General features: G+C 42.1%; 1 protein-coding gene across 1 annotated transcript in view; it reads right to left on the reverse strand.

The window, feature by feature from the left end:
* Positions 1-14,332, reverse strand: part of PTK2 (protein tyrosine kinase 2) — a 4,250,095-nt gene that overhangs the window by 3,923,927 nt on the left and 311,836 nt on the right. The gene's annotated exons all lie outside the window — the stretch shown is intronic.

The raw sequence follows: 14,332 nt of genomic DNA on the forward strand, positions 1-14,332 counted from the left end.
AGGAGAACTCAAATTCGGTTGCCTCCAAACAGCAATAATGTCATCCTTCAATACAGACTATGTGATACAAAAAATGCCTCTGCTTTCTTCATTGGTTATTCAGACACAAAGAAGAACATGGAAAAAAGTCATTCTAAGTGGAGGGCTTTTTTAAAGGGAGAGTCCTCAGGATGTAAGCAAATATGGAAAGACAACTATACCCAGGTTTTTATCACTACCCAATTTGGACAGAAAGGCCTCTGCAACCTAAAATGAGATAACAGCTGAGGAATCAACCACGATGGGAAGATCTTGAAAAGTTAATGCCCAAGGGCTAGCTCTTATGTCCTTAAAATGCAGGTGGGATGACAAAAATGGCACTCGAGTGACAGTGAGATACTAGTCAAGGATGCATGCTGAAGGTGGCATCAATGACAGTCTGGTGCAAAGCCTAGCTCCAGCATCAAACTGAAATGATACTGTATTTTCCCTTTCACCCACTGACCTATCTACAACTATGCCTGAATAAATCACTGAAGCCTTGCGTTGGAGAATTGCAGGAGTGAGGAGGTCCCATCACTGGTCATGGAAAGATGACTGTCTTAATCCTTGACTGTCAGCTGCCAATAAGTATACAGGAGGAGGTAGAACTGGTGTTGTCTCAGCCAGAAGGGGGCTACTACGATCAAGCTGGGTCTGTCCTCCCTGATTTTTGTCAGTACACATAGGATCAGGAGTAAGGGTGGGAATGCACACAGGAACCAGTCTGTCCATGTGAAGGAAAATGCATCTATTTTCCAAGCTCCAGTCTGTTGTATTTTGGAGCAGAACTTCTGTAGTTGCTTGTTGTGAGAGACGAACAGGTCTACTGAGGGGATCCCTACTGTTCAGTTAGATCTAGGAAGATCTCTCTCTCTCAAGCATCCATTTGTTGGGATCTAGAGGGTCCCTGTTTAGAGAATATCCTGTTGGAATTGTTCTGGCCCAGAATCTCAGAGGCTATAACGGGGAGCCCTATTTCTTGAGCCAGCATCCACATCTTCCTGGAAAGGCTGCAAAGAGGGTGAAACAAAAGTTCCCTCTTGGCCATTTATGTATTACATCACTGTGGTGTTGCCTGTCCAGATTTGCACTGTCCCTGGAGTTTTGTTGAAAAGCTTTTAAGGCCAGGAAGACTGCTAGCAACTCCTGATTTAAATGCAACTTCCTCTGCTGTGGGGACGAAATATCCTGCACTTTCTGGGAACCTAAGTGGGCTCTCCAAGCTATGTCTGAACTGTCTGTGACGATAGTCTTGTCTGCTTCTGGTAAAGTGAAATTTGCCCATGGGTTCCTCTGTATGGTGGTGTTTTACTACAGGACTTGCTTTTTCAGGCATGGAAGAAAAGGCAGTAGGGTATCCAGGGGTTGGGAATGATGTTCCCAAACATTTTTCAGGAACCACTGGATTTTGCTCATGTATAATTTTACAAATGGGATCACGAGAATGCAGGATGCAAAGCACCCCAGTACCCTCAGGAATTCTCTTGCAGTGATGAGCTGCTTTAGAGGCAGACTGGTCAGGTAGCTTGTCAAGAAAGCAATCTTGTCTTGGAGAAGGAAGGCTTTATGTTGAAACAAATCTATGACGGCTCCCAAAAAGAGAATCCTTATTTGAGGAAAGGATTGTGATTTTTTTTTTTTTTAAACATTTAAGGTGAGACCTACCTTTTGAAAGCAGTCTATGGTGAAATGCAAGGCATCTAGTGTCTCTGAAACAGATCTTCCCTGAAAGAGACAGTCGTCTAAGTAGGGGTAAGTATGAACCCCTAGAGTTATGCAATGTGCTACCAAAGAATCTAGACATTTTGTGAAAACTCTGGGAGCAGTAGATAGCCCAAATGGTGAAGCACAGAACTGAAGTGGGAGCCTGGTGCTACAAATTGTAGGTACTTTCTGTGACTCCCTGGTATGGACACATGGAGGTAAGCATACTTTAGGCCTAGTGTGACCAGAGGTATTTTGGAAGATCACAAGCTGTAATTTTTACTACTTAAGCATTCTGAAATTTGGGATGTTAAGGAACTTTTTTAGCTTTGACAGGTCCAAGATGAGGCTCCAGGTGCCCACTTTTTTGAAATTAAAATATCCTTAAGCATAAGCCTTTTCCCTCTTGTCCTAGATGGACAGGCTAGATGGATCCTTGGTGAAGTGGCTACCTGAGGACAGGTGGTTAGAGCCTTTCTTGCACTTTTGGTGGCTTTATAATGCCCAAGAAGGGTATTATTTCTCTACACTGAATACAGCACCCTGTTCTATGATGCTGAAGACCCACTGGTCCCTGGTGATGAATTTCCATTGGTTTAGGAGGAAAGGCCATCTTCCTGACAGAGGTTTGGAGTAGAGGCTGTGAAAGGATAAAGGAGCATAGTCACACGGTTGTTCTCTGTGCTGGGTGTGCTCTTTGGAGTCCCATGCTATGTTTGACTGTTCTGGTTGGCATCTCCCAGATTGTCTTGGTCTTTTGAGATGGGGAGTCCTCCCCTTGTCTTGTTTAGGTGGAAAAGGCCAATATTCAGAAAGGCAAATCTTACTGTACCTTGGGGTCAGAGACAGGTAAAATTCTTTAATAGTTTTAATTTTCTTTCCTTTTTACCCAATTTCTCAAAAACATGTTCCGCTAGAGGACCAAATAGAAATTCTTTGTCTAATGGAGCATCCAGTAGTTCAGCCTTTACCTGATCTGACAGGGGCTGGTTCCTGAGCTATGCATGTCTGTGGATAATGGAACCTGTGGCAGCTGCTCTGCAAGAAGCATCTAAGGTGTCATAATCACAATTTAGGGAGTGTCTGGAGACTTGTTAAGCTTCTCCAGCCATCTTCTGGATTTTGTTATATAAGGTTCTAGCCACAATGGAGTCTACCCCTAGCTAGCATTTTATCTTGAAGAGATTCAAGGTACTTTAGAATATGGAATTGACAATTCTAAGCTCTCGCTGCTAGAGTGGCAGAGGTATAAGCTTTCTTCCCAAATCTGTCTAATATACTTTTCCTGTCATTAGGCAAGGGATGTCTTGTTAGTCCCTTGGGTACACCTTTTGTGGATTCAGTGGAGACTACAGACGGGTCAGCTTTTGGGTTTTTGTAGAGCTGATTGTTAGATTCAACCACTCTGTAAAACCTGTCGGCCTTCCTAGCAGCAGGGGGTAGCGAATCAGGGTGCAAAGCAAGGTCTTCAAAGGCATCATCCAATACAACATGTACAGTAGTCTGGGTGAAGACTACCCTATCTGCAGATCTACTCTCTGCAGAGTATTTACAAAAAACAGCCGATGCTGTAGCCTACCCAATATCCATCCTGATCAACAGAACCATATCTGAAGCTTCCATCCCCTCCATCTGGAAGATATCCCATGTTATCCCACTCCATAAAGGAGGCAGCTCCACTGAGCTCTCAAATTAAAGACCCATAGCTATCCTGTCTTCACTAGCCAAAATTATGGAAAAATGATCCACAGACAACTTATGAACCATCTCATCATTAACAAACTCCTGACAAACTCTCAACATTGGTTTAGACCACACCATAGTACCTCCACTGTCCTTCTCTCCTTCACTATCATAAATCAAAACCGAAACAATAATAAACTTTCCTCAGCCATCTTTTTAGACCTTTCCAAGGCCTTCAACATGGTAAACCATAAGCTACTTATACAAATACTGAAATCCATTTCCTTTGACACCCAAGCTATCCAATGGTTCCAACTGTACCTGAGTGGTAGGCAACAGGCAGTCCTATGGAAAGGTAACCTATCCACCCTTCTACCTATCACTTCCCCTCAGCCAGTCCCCCATGGCTCTATCTTGGAACCCCTCCTATTTTCTATATTTATTAACGACCTGCACAAGGTCATCCCGGATGCTACTCATTCAATACGTGGATGACTCGACTCTTATATGCTCAGCCACATCCCCAACAGAGTTGCAGTCTTTATCCCAAAATGCTTTTAATACAGTTGAAAACTAGTTTCTTAATCGCTGTCTCATCTTAAATCCCAACAAAACTAAGTTGCTGCTGTTCTTCACATCTCATAGGTCCACTGGACCGACCTTCGCCATAAAATCTAACAGCACCCCCATTACTTCTCCAGATCCCTCAACCAAGCTTCTAGGTGTAATAGTTGACTATAACCTTAAGTTGCATATTAACCATATGATTAAAACAGTTAATACAAAACTTGGGTCTCTCTACAAGATTAAACCCTTCCTAACTCCCCTAGCTAGGACTGTTATGGCCCGAACTCACCTACTTTCGACCCTCCTCTATGACTCCCCCTTATTCACAATCTTTAGTAAAACTGACTTGAACAAATACGCTAGCTGATATAATCATATTGCCAGATTTGCCACTGGTACAGCCTACAGAACCCACCACTGTCTCAACCTTAATCAACTTGGATGGCTTGAACTACCTAACATTCTTAAGGTCAACCAACTAGTTCTTGCCCATAAGACTCTCTACCAGCCCAAATACACTCCTGTTCTTAAAAGCCTTATCACCCCCTGCCAGAACCACAAGTCACTCTGATCCTCCAACAAAATGTTAGTTTACACTTTCAAAACTAACAACTCAGCTGGGGAAGCTCTGTTCGCCAACTCTGTTGGCAAAACATGGAACTCTTCCTGCTGACCTAACATCTGAGCCCTCATTACCTCAATTCAAGAAAAATCTTATACAACTCTTTAAAACACAATGGCTATGTCCTTGCTTTATCCCTGACTAACTTTCACCCCCGCAACTGTGTGCCTGTTGAGGACTTCTTGCCTCTATATCCTAGTTATTTGGTTAATAATCCAATAGGTTATTAAAATTGTGTGACCAAGTGTTGTTATATCATTAAAGAATGTAAGTCTGTATGGAAATTGGAAAAAATGATATATACGTATATATGATAACTTTTTTTTTTTTTTGTAGTATATAGTATGGAGCTTTTCTCCCCGGGCCTCCGCTGAAAATGGACATGTATCCAGTCGGACTTTCCCGGTCAACAAATGTAGAATAAATAATAATAATAATAATAAAGACAAGCTTGGAAGTTCCTTGGAGTGGGTCTGGGCATTGCTTACTTTCCTAAATGAAAGCCTCCTTCATTCTATGCAGAATATCCCCAAAGGAAAGATCACTGGAAGGGGGGCAGATGAGAGGGTGTCATCAGAGTCTGAGTAAGTCTGAGGTGGTAAGTAGTCAGAGTAAGATAATTCCTTCTCATCCTCAGAGCTAGAGGAATCTCCCTCTTCCTGAAGAGCTACAACCCTACTCCTTTTAGATGGGGAGGCCTCAGGAGGTAGAAGAATGAGAGGGCTCTCTAGGCTTCCTACAGGCAAGAAACTCCTGAGTTACTTTAAGTACGTGTTGGGCTTCTGTCTCAGAAGAAGTGGTCAGAGACATTGGCAAATGGTTCTGTTCAGTTTGGGTGCTCATTTGAAGGGGCTGAATAGAAGATGCAGTCATCCGAACACAACTTTGCTTGTAGCTTCAGTAGTCGGGAAAGACCGGGAGTCCCTCCTTGCGACCTGCGATGCAGATGTTGGAAGTGGAGGCCTGCAGAGTGACCTCAGACCTGACCAACAGGTGCGCCTGGATAGCATTTACAGCTAGGCTGGGAACCCTAGTGCCTCACAAAGGGTCGTGCCAGAGGGTTTGGGCATAGGAGTTGCCAGACCAGAGAGTTGCAAAGGCACCTCACCTGGGTCGTCTGTCGACTTAAGACCTACAGCTGGAGCTTTTTTGGTAATTGCAGTGTCCTTGACTTTTATGTCTTTCCATTTTTCTTTCTCTCTCTTGGAATGACACTAGCCAACACTGGAGTCCGTTAAGGCTCTATGACAGCAGTGGATTGTGATGCCACTGAGGAAACCAAAGAGGATGACTCTATATGAGCAGCTATAGTACACTGGCCCTCCATTTAAAAGTTTTTGCATGTAATTATACACAGTCAGGAGAGTTAGAAATGTTGTGTTGAGGCCCTAAGCGAAACGGACAGAACAAATGAAAATCTTTACATGGGATTTGCTTCCCACAACTCATGCAATTCTTGACTTTTTTGACCACTACATTAGTGCAGAAATTTCCCCAATGACTGGAAGGAGAAGGTTTTCTGGAAAAATGAGCCGACTGACAGACTGCAAGCATAATGAGCGTACGAGAAGTGCATCAGACTGCACATCTAGAAAGAACTGAAGATAGTGCAGATGGACACCCTTCTTATACTTAAGACATCCATAAGCTATGGATGATGTAAACACTCTGGAAATCATGCCAGTTGCCGACTTTTGTATAGCAGGAAGACCCAAGAATCAGTACTGTAACAATGATATGAAGAATATCATTGTGTTAAGTATACATAAGGTTTGGAGTGGTGTTTAAAAAGCAGAAACAGATATAGAAGGCAATTGTTAAACTATCTACAGAGAGACTTAATATTACAGCAATGGAGGTTAGTAATCTTTTAAGCCAACCGCAGAACTGATTATGAAATAGTTGTTGTGGTGTATATCACTTAAGCACTGCCATAGTAGTAGACAGTTTAGCATAGTGCAGGTCACAGTATAGTATGAAATATGTATGCATTCTGCTACAGGAGGAGGGCCATGAGAATGAAAGCCAGAACATGTTTGGAGATTGTTTCTTATGGGTACATCTGTTTAAACAATTACCGCAGGGTGGGCGAGATGTGGGTTAAGAAGTAGGTTGTTTAATTAGTGGAAGAATTGTTAAAAGTGGAAGTTTCAAATTAAAGCAGTGTTGTAGCGGGTGGGATTCGGGTGTTAATTTCAGCAGCATGGTGAAAAATATCAGTTTCTTGCCAAACACAAGAAACTACACCCATCAAAACTGATATAGCAGTGTGAAAGAAGGTATTGTGGAGCCCAAATAGGTATGCTTTATTAAACTGCTTTGCAGATCATGAAAATATACCCACCACTCCCTTTTCTGTTGCTCTTTTGATGCCAATCAACTACACAGGCCACAAATTTGACAATTAATTACAGTTTGAGATAGAGTGTGTGTTTTAAATTATAAATCTGCTATAAATGTGCCAGCAGGAAAAACTTTTGGGATAACATTGCCAAATATAGTCTTTAAAAAAAAATAAAAACATGAGTTTTTCTCATCGTTATCTTTGTTTCGAGGGATTAAACTGATCAGTCACAGCATGAAGTTATGGGAAAGAGTAGTGGAAGCTAGGTTAAGAAGGGAGGTGATTAGTGATCAGCAGTATGGTTTCATGCCAGGAAAGAGCACTACAGATGGGTGTTTGCTCTGAGTGTGTTGATGGAGAAGTTCAGAAGGAGTTGCATTGCATCTTTGTGGATTTAGAGAAAGCATATGACAGGGTGCCTAGAGAGGAGTTGTGGTATTGTATGAGGAAGTCGGGAGTGTCGGAGAAGTATGTAAGAGTGGTACAGGATATGTATGAGGGTAGTGTGACTGCGGTGAGGTCTGCGGTGGGAGTGACGGATGTGTTTAAGGTGGAGCTGGGATTACATCAAAGATCAGCTCTGAGCCCTTTCTTATTTGCAATGCTGATGGACAGGTTGACAGACGAGATCAGACAGGTGTCCCCGTGGACTATGATGTTTGCAGATGACATTGTGATCTGTAGTGAGAGTAGGGAACATATGGAGGAGACCCTGGAGAGGTGGAGATATGCTCTAGAGAGAAGAGGAATGAAGGTCAGCAGGACTAAGACAGAATATATGTGTGTGAATGAGAGGGAGGATAGAGGAATGGTAAGGATGCAGGGTGTAGAGGTGGCGAAGGTGGATGAGTTTAAGTACTTCGGATCAACAGTTCAGAGTAATGGTGAGTGTGGAAGAGAGGTGGAGTACAGGCAGGATGGAGTGGGTGGAGAAGAGTGTCAGGAGTGATTTATGACAGACGAGTACCAATAAGAGTGAATGGGAAGGTCTACAAGAGGGTAGTGAGACCAGCTATGTTATATGGGTTGGAGTCAGTGGCATTGACAAAAAGGCAGGAGTCAGTGCTTGACGTGGCAGAGTTGAGGATGTTAAGATTTGCACTGGGTGTGACGAGGATGGACAGGATTAGGAATAAGTATATTAGAGGGTCAGCCCAGGTTGGAAGGTTTGGAGACAAAGCCAGACAGGCAAGATTACATTGGTTTGGACATGTGCTGAGGAGGGATGCAGAGTATATTGGGAAAAAAAATGCTAAGGATGAAGCTGTCAGGTAACAGGAAAAGAGGAAGGCCTAAGATGAGGTTTATGGATGTGGTGAGAGAGGACATGCAGGTGGTTGGTGTGACAGAGGAAGATGCAGAGGACAGGAAGAAATGGAAACAGTTGATCTGCTGTGGCGAACCCCAACGGGAACAGCCAAAAGAAGAAGATGATCTTTGCTTTCGAGTTATTTTAATGGCTCAAAATCACTTCAAGTGCTTCTTTTACAATTTTAATGCGTTTCCAACAAAATGGTGGATGATGGGACCTGCCTTAGCACTGTGAGCTTGTTTTCTTGCTTTCATTCCTTCTTCCCAGAATACATTTCAAGTCCTTTTTATACGAGTCATGCTAGACATAGAAAATGGTGCTGTTTTCTCATGCCATTAAGAGAGAGTGGCAGGACTGTGAAGCACTGTCATCTAACACACTATCTGTAACACAGCTTCTATGTTTCCCTGACTGAACCTCATCTGTGTGCCTGTCAGAGCTTACTCTATGTTATAAATAGCTGTTGGCTACTTCCAGCAAAAAAAAAAAAAAAAAGTTGAAAAAGCAGGCTTTTGTAAAGGGATTATTTTGTAGTTCTAAAAGAATTGACAGACCTTCCCCCCACACACATCCTGAGGCGTGAAAACTCACTGCAGTAAATTATCCTTATTGTATCATGTCGAGGTGACAACTGCTACTTCCCAATACCTTCAGTGGGAAGTTTTGCTGAATTAAAATGTGCTTTACTAGTTCCTTTATTTCTGTCATGTTCACGCCCCTTTTTTCTATTTTTTTTTTATTTATACTTAGTTAACCAGGAATACAAACTAGTCCCAGGTCCCTTTTTCAGCCACAACCTGGGCTGCATTACCAAAGCTAACAAGTAATAAATGCACTTAAATACAAAGAAAAAATACTGCCAAAAGACATTGAAAAAGACTGCATATATAACTCACAGCCAACATGTGACAGTGTAAGTAAAACATTAAACATTTACTAGAATGCATACATTAATAATGCTTAACTCTACTATGTTAACTTTATTAGAAATAATGAATTGTATGTCCCCATATTGTACAACTCACAGCACAGTAAGATGTTATTGCTTTCTAAATAACTAGGAATCAGCAAGTGAATGCTTTATGGCTTCACAAAAGAAAAAGGTGGGGAGATATTACTTTTGTTGTCTTAAGATAGCATGGAAACGTACTAAACCTACACATTTTGGAATACAGCAACCATTACACTTGAGCCTAATATCTAGTATGGTGAAAAAGATTTGGGACATGTAGAAAGTAGGAGAAAGGTGGTTGATTAGGATGCATTACATAACACACATGCATGCACACACCCTGCCTGTGTGTATACATTTGCGTGCATCTGTACATGCATGTTATGTACACACACACATATATGTATGCACATCTATACATTAGGTTAGTGCATGTGTGACTACTTACAAAATAATCTTATTGCATACTTCTCTCCAGATGTATTCACTGTACTGTATCCCACATCTAACAATATGCATGCTACATACATACATTTTATACACACACACACAGATACATATACATAAATATCCATGTTTGTGTTTATGTGTAGACACACGTATACAGTTGCACAAAATTTCCATTTCGATTTGTTTTTAATGGACATGAAGTACACACAGGCATACAATCTGTTTCTCTGTTATACACTGTAGTAAGAATCTTTGTGTTCAACATCTTTGTATCCTGTATAGGAAGGGTTAAAATGTGAAACTGCATTGCGTGCAAAGAAATAAGCTAAAATGAGTTGTTTTTCTTGTAAGGAATTTGCTGACCAGAAAGGAATGCACAGATGCTACTTTGGTCCAGGCACAGGCCTATCTTGGGACTGACCTCTGACCAAGGAGGAGTGCATAGATGTTACCTTGATGTAGGCACCAACTTATCTTGTGTCTGACTTTTTACCATCTAAGGCTCCAGTGAGTGAATTTATAGCCTTGACTGAAATTCCTTGTCTAGTAACCAGCTGCTGTGTATGCACGAAAGAGGGTATAAAAACCCATGTAAAGTGTGTAGAAATTAGACTGCTGACAACCAAGAACTTTTTGTGGCAGGTCTCCATGCATGTAAAATAAACTCTTTTTTGGCCTACCTTTTTTGCTGCGTGATTCTTCCAGTATATGTTAAGAGTATTAAAAATCTTTTGACATTTCTGGCGCCCAACGTGGGGCCACCTCTTCACGGTACGAATCACATAAGAGGGACTGAAAAACCTGTACAGGAAGGGGAGAACGAATCTCGGGCTCCCTTGAATGGAAAGACCTCCGACGAAGAAGTCGTAAGTAGAGGCCAGTCACTCTTAGATTCGATCCGTGAGACGGTGATTTAACGAGGGCGGAAGATCCGCAGTAAGGTAAGCTTTTTATTTGTAAAAGTTTTTTTATTTAAAAGGGACTAGTCATAAAGGAATTTCTTTTGTTTAAAATTTTACAAAAGACCGGTAGAGATCTCAGGAAAAGGACACAGTTTTTCTTTTAAATAAGAAAAATGGGAACAGGAAGCAGTTGTTGTGTTAGGAAGGGCTGCTTAAATAAAAGGACTGAGGATGAGGAATATATGTTTAAATTACATCCGAAAAACTTGAAATATATAAAAAAATGGAAGAGAGACTATGGGTTTAGTGGTACCTTGAATAAATCAGAATGTCAAAATCTAGTGAGAGACCTGCGCAGGGACACAGGAGGTAAGGTTAAGAAACAAAAAAAGGTAGGATTTCCTCAAGCACAGAAATGGTTAGAAGAAGCTAATAAGAGACATAGGGAACAATTTTCAAATAAGGGAGATGGTGGCTCGAGTGCAAAAGATGCATTTTTTGTCCGAAAAGAGGATGACGAGACATCTGTTGCCTGTCGTAGACCGACAGCCCCGCCCTTGTATCCCGAAGTTAGAAAAGACATGGTTAGTCCACCCAAGTATCAGGAAAATGACACAGAGAATCAGGATAAAACTGTACCCTCTGTAGTACTGACAAAACAAGTAGGTGAAACCCTGGAACTCCGAAACCGTAATATAGATAAATCAGAATGGACGCGTAAGGAAGCTGAAATGCAAGAAGATGAATTAAATATAGTATCTGCAGACTCATATCCCCTTATAGAAGTAGCAAATCCACAGGCAGGAACACCCGGTCAAGGTCCCACTATTTTAGTTTACCGACCTTGGACACGGGAAGACATCCGAAAAGCTGTGGAGGGCATACCACACCCAAAATTAGACATGACCAAGTTTTGTGAAGATATCGCAGGCATGATAGAAAGTTACAAGCTAAATGCCGTAGAGCTGGAGCAAGTAGTTCGACAAATTTTGGGTCCCGACTGGCACCTGGTCTGTGGGGACTGGGACCCCATAACCAGGGAAGATGATAGACCACTTGCCTACAATTCAGACTCCCACCAAAAGCAGGTTAAGGATTTACTAGACCGTATTATGGAAAAATGGAAGCCTAGGGCAGACTGGACCTGTATCAATAGATGTGTACAAGAAGACGATGAAAAAGTAGACAACTACTTGCACAGACTTACCCAGTGTTTTGATAACCATAGTGGAATAAGCAAACCACCCAATCAAAAAAATGATTCACCTTATGAACAACAGTTAAAAAATGCCTTTTAAAAGGATGTAGGACTGCAATCAGTAACTTCATTCACAAACATATGATAGACCATAGGACGGCACGTCTGCAACCCTTACTGGAGTATGCAAGACATGCAGAAAAATATTTAGAAGAAAGGAAAAAGAAACAAGCTCAAACCTTTACGGTGAGTGAAGATGGGACACTTATGCTACTGCAAGGTCCGACTAACAGGGGTAGAGGAAGGGGCAGAGGCAGGGGCAGAGGAAGAGGGAATGTGGGACATTCAAGATTATGAAGGCAGACAGAAAAGAGGAGAATGTTTCAAATGTGGCAGAAAGGGACATTTTGCCAGGGATTGCCGGTCTTCTGAAAGAACTAAAACCACCCCGGATCACGAGTCAGCATGACTATATGATGGTGGTGGAGGTGAATCAGACCCGGACAAAAGGCTGATGGGCCAGACTCAATAAGGCAGAGTGAAGAGGAAGCTTTTGAGGACATAAGCGAAGAGGGTAAGGGAGAATGTGCAGGATGGGAGAATGAAATGACTGATTTTTCAGACGGCGAATATCAGGTTGTTAATTTAACAGCGCTGGCTGTAACTATGCAGCTAGAGGCACAACCGATTATCACACTTCAAGTAGAAGGGAAGGATGTAGAATTTTGTGTGATTCAGGGGCCTCCAGGACCCTGCTAAAACCTCTGCAGTGCCATCTGATGTAACTTCTGATGACTATGTATTAGTCAAGGCAGCCAATGGCTGCATTTATAAAGAACCACTATCTAAACCCTTATGGTTCACGGACCCTGAAACTAACCAAACTATCAGATTTCGAGTCATTATTTCCAAAATTTGCCCTGTAAACTTATTAGGGAGAGATTTGATGCACGTATTTGGCATAGCAGCTGTGCCGACTGCATCAGGGATTCTAGCCAAACGAGTAGAAATTCAAGATGTTATGTTGCAGGTGGGGCAGGGTGATTTACACTACTGGTACAGTAATGATCTTGTCGAAACTGGACCACAAAATGTAGTAAATGAGCTAACTAATTTGGCCTTAAGCAAATATGGCACACAACCGCCAGTGGTAGCTAAACAACTACACTGTACAATGTACTACAGAAAGTATGTAGGACCAGACGACAAATATGAAGAGCAATTCTTTAAACACAAGGTCACAAAAATCTTGTTACAAAACCTATATTGGGATAAAGCAGGAAATTCTGCAGTTACATGCAGTCTTACAAAAGATATGCAGTTACTTTTTCAATAATTCTATTGCACATGTCTCTGTAACAAGGGAAGAACAAATGGCATGGTATCTGGTGGGGAAGAAAATTACTGAATGGGCTAAAATGACGCCAGAACAGTTGGCATGTAAAGGCGTGCAGGTACAAAGACTAAATTGGGTCACCCAGGCTAGACCAACAGTGCACCTCCGCGAAGACAGGCTAACGCCACCCGGGGGAGGGCCATTCTGACTATATCTCCTAACCCCGCAGGAAGAATTAAAGTTACAATCAGTGCCAGATTCCTTATGGTCCCGCGGGCAACATGACATTGGGCTAATAAGAACAGCAGGACAGGTTAAAATAACTCCAAAATCCGACTTTAGACCTCACAAGCGTCAGTATCCGCTAAGTAAAAGGCAGAAGAAGGCATTCTACCAGTGATCACGGCTCTATTACAAGCTGGGGTTTTAATTCCATGCACAGATTCACCGTGTAACACACCCTTGTTCCCAGTAAGGAAACCGGATGGGACCTGGAGAATGGTACAGGATCTGCAGGCTGTGAATGCTGCTGTGGTACCAAGGGCTCCTATGGTCCCAGATCCATCTGTTTTGTTAAATGATATCCTTCCCACAGATAAGTATTTTTCTGTCATTGATATCAGTAACGCATTTTTTCCATCCTCTACAGGAAACTAGTAGGTTTTGGTTCGCTTACGTTCATGAGCAAGCGGTACACCTACACAAGGCTGCCGCAGGGATATTGTGAAAGCCCTACAATCTTTTCGCAAGAAATGTCAACAAACCTGGCACAGTTTCAACCGGAGCATGGCTGTCATCTACTGTTATCGTGGGCGACATCTTACTGGCTGCACCCACGGAGGCTGTCTGTGAGTCCGAAACTATTCGGTTATTGCATTTCTTGGCGAAAGAGGGACATAAGGTAAACAAATCTAAATTACAATTTTGTAAAGCTGAAGTACGATATCTAGGCTATACCATTTCAAATGCTGGTAGACAACTGGATAGCTGTAGAAAATAAGCTATTTTACAGGCACCAATGCCCAGTACAAAAAAAGAAATGAGGTCATTTTTAGGAATAACTAACTTTTGTCGTAGTTGGATTCCCAATTATGCAGAGGAAGTGAGTCCACTTTCAGAACTTATTTTTGCACTTCCCATGGCAGCACATGACGCGCTGCAATGGACAGATAAGGCAATACAGGCATTTACTAGGGTAAAGCAACTGATAGCAGGATCTGCAACACTTAGCTTCCCTGACT

Source organism: Protopterus annectens, chromosome 3.part1 (genome assembly GCF_019279795.1).
Source record: "Protopterus annectens isolate FY-2018-M chromosome 3.part1, PAN1.0, whole genome shotgun sequence".
NCBI lineage: Eukaryota > Metazoa > Chordata > Ceratodontiformes > Protopteridae > Protopterus > Protopterus annectens.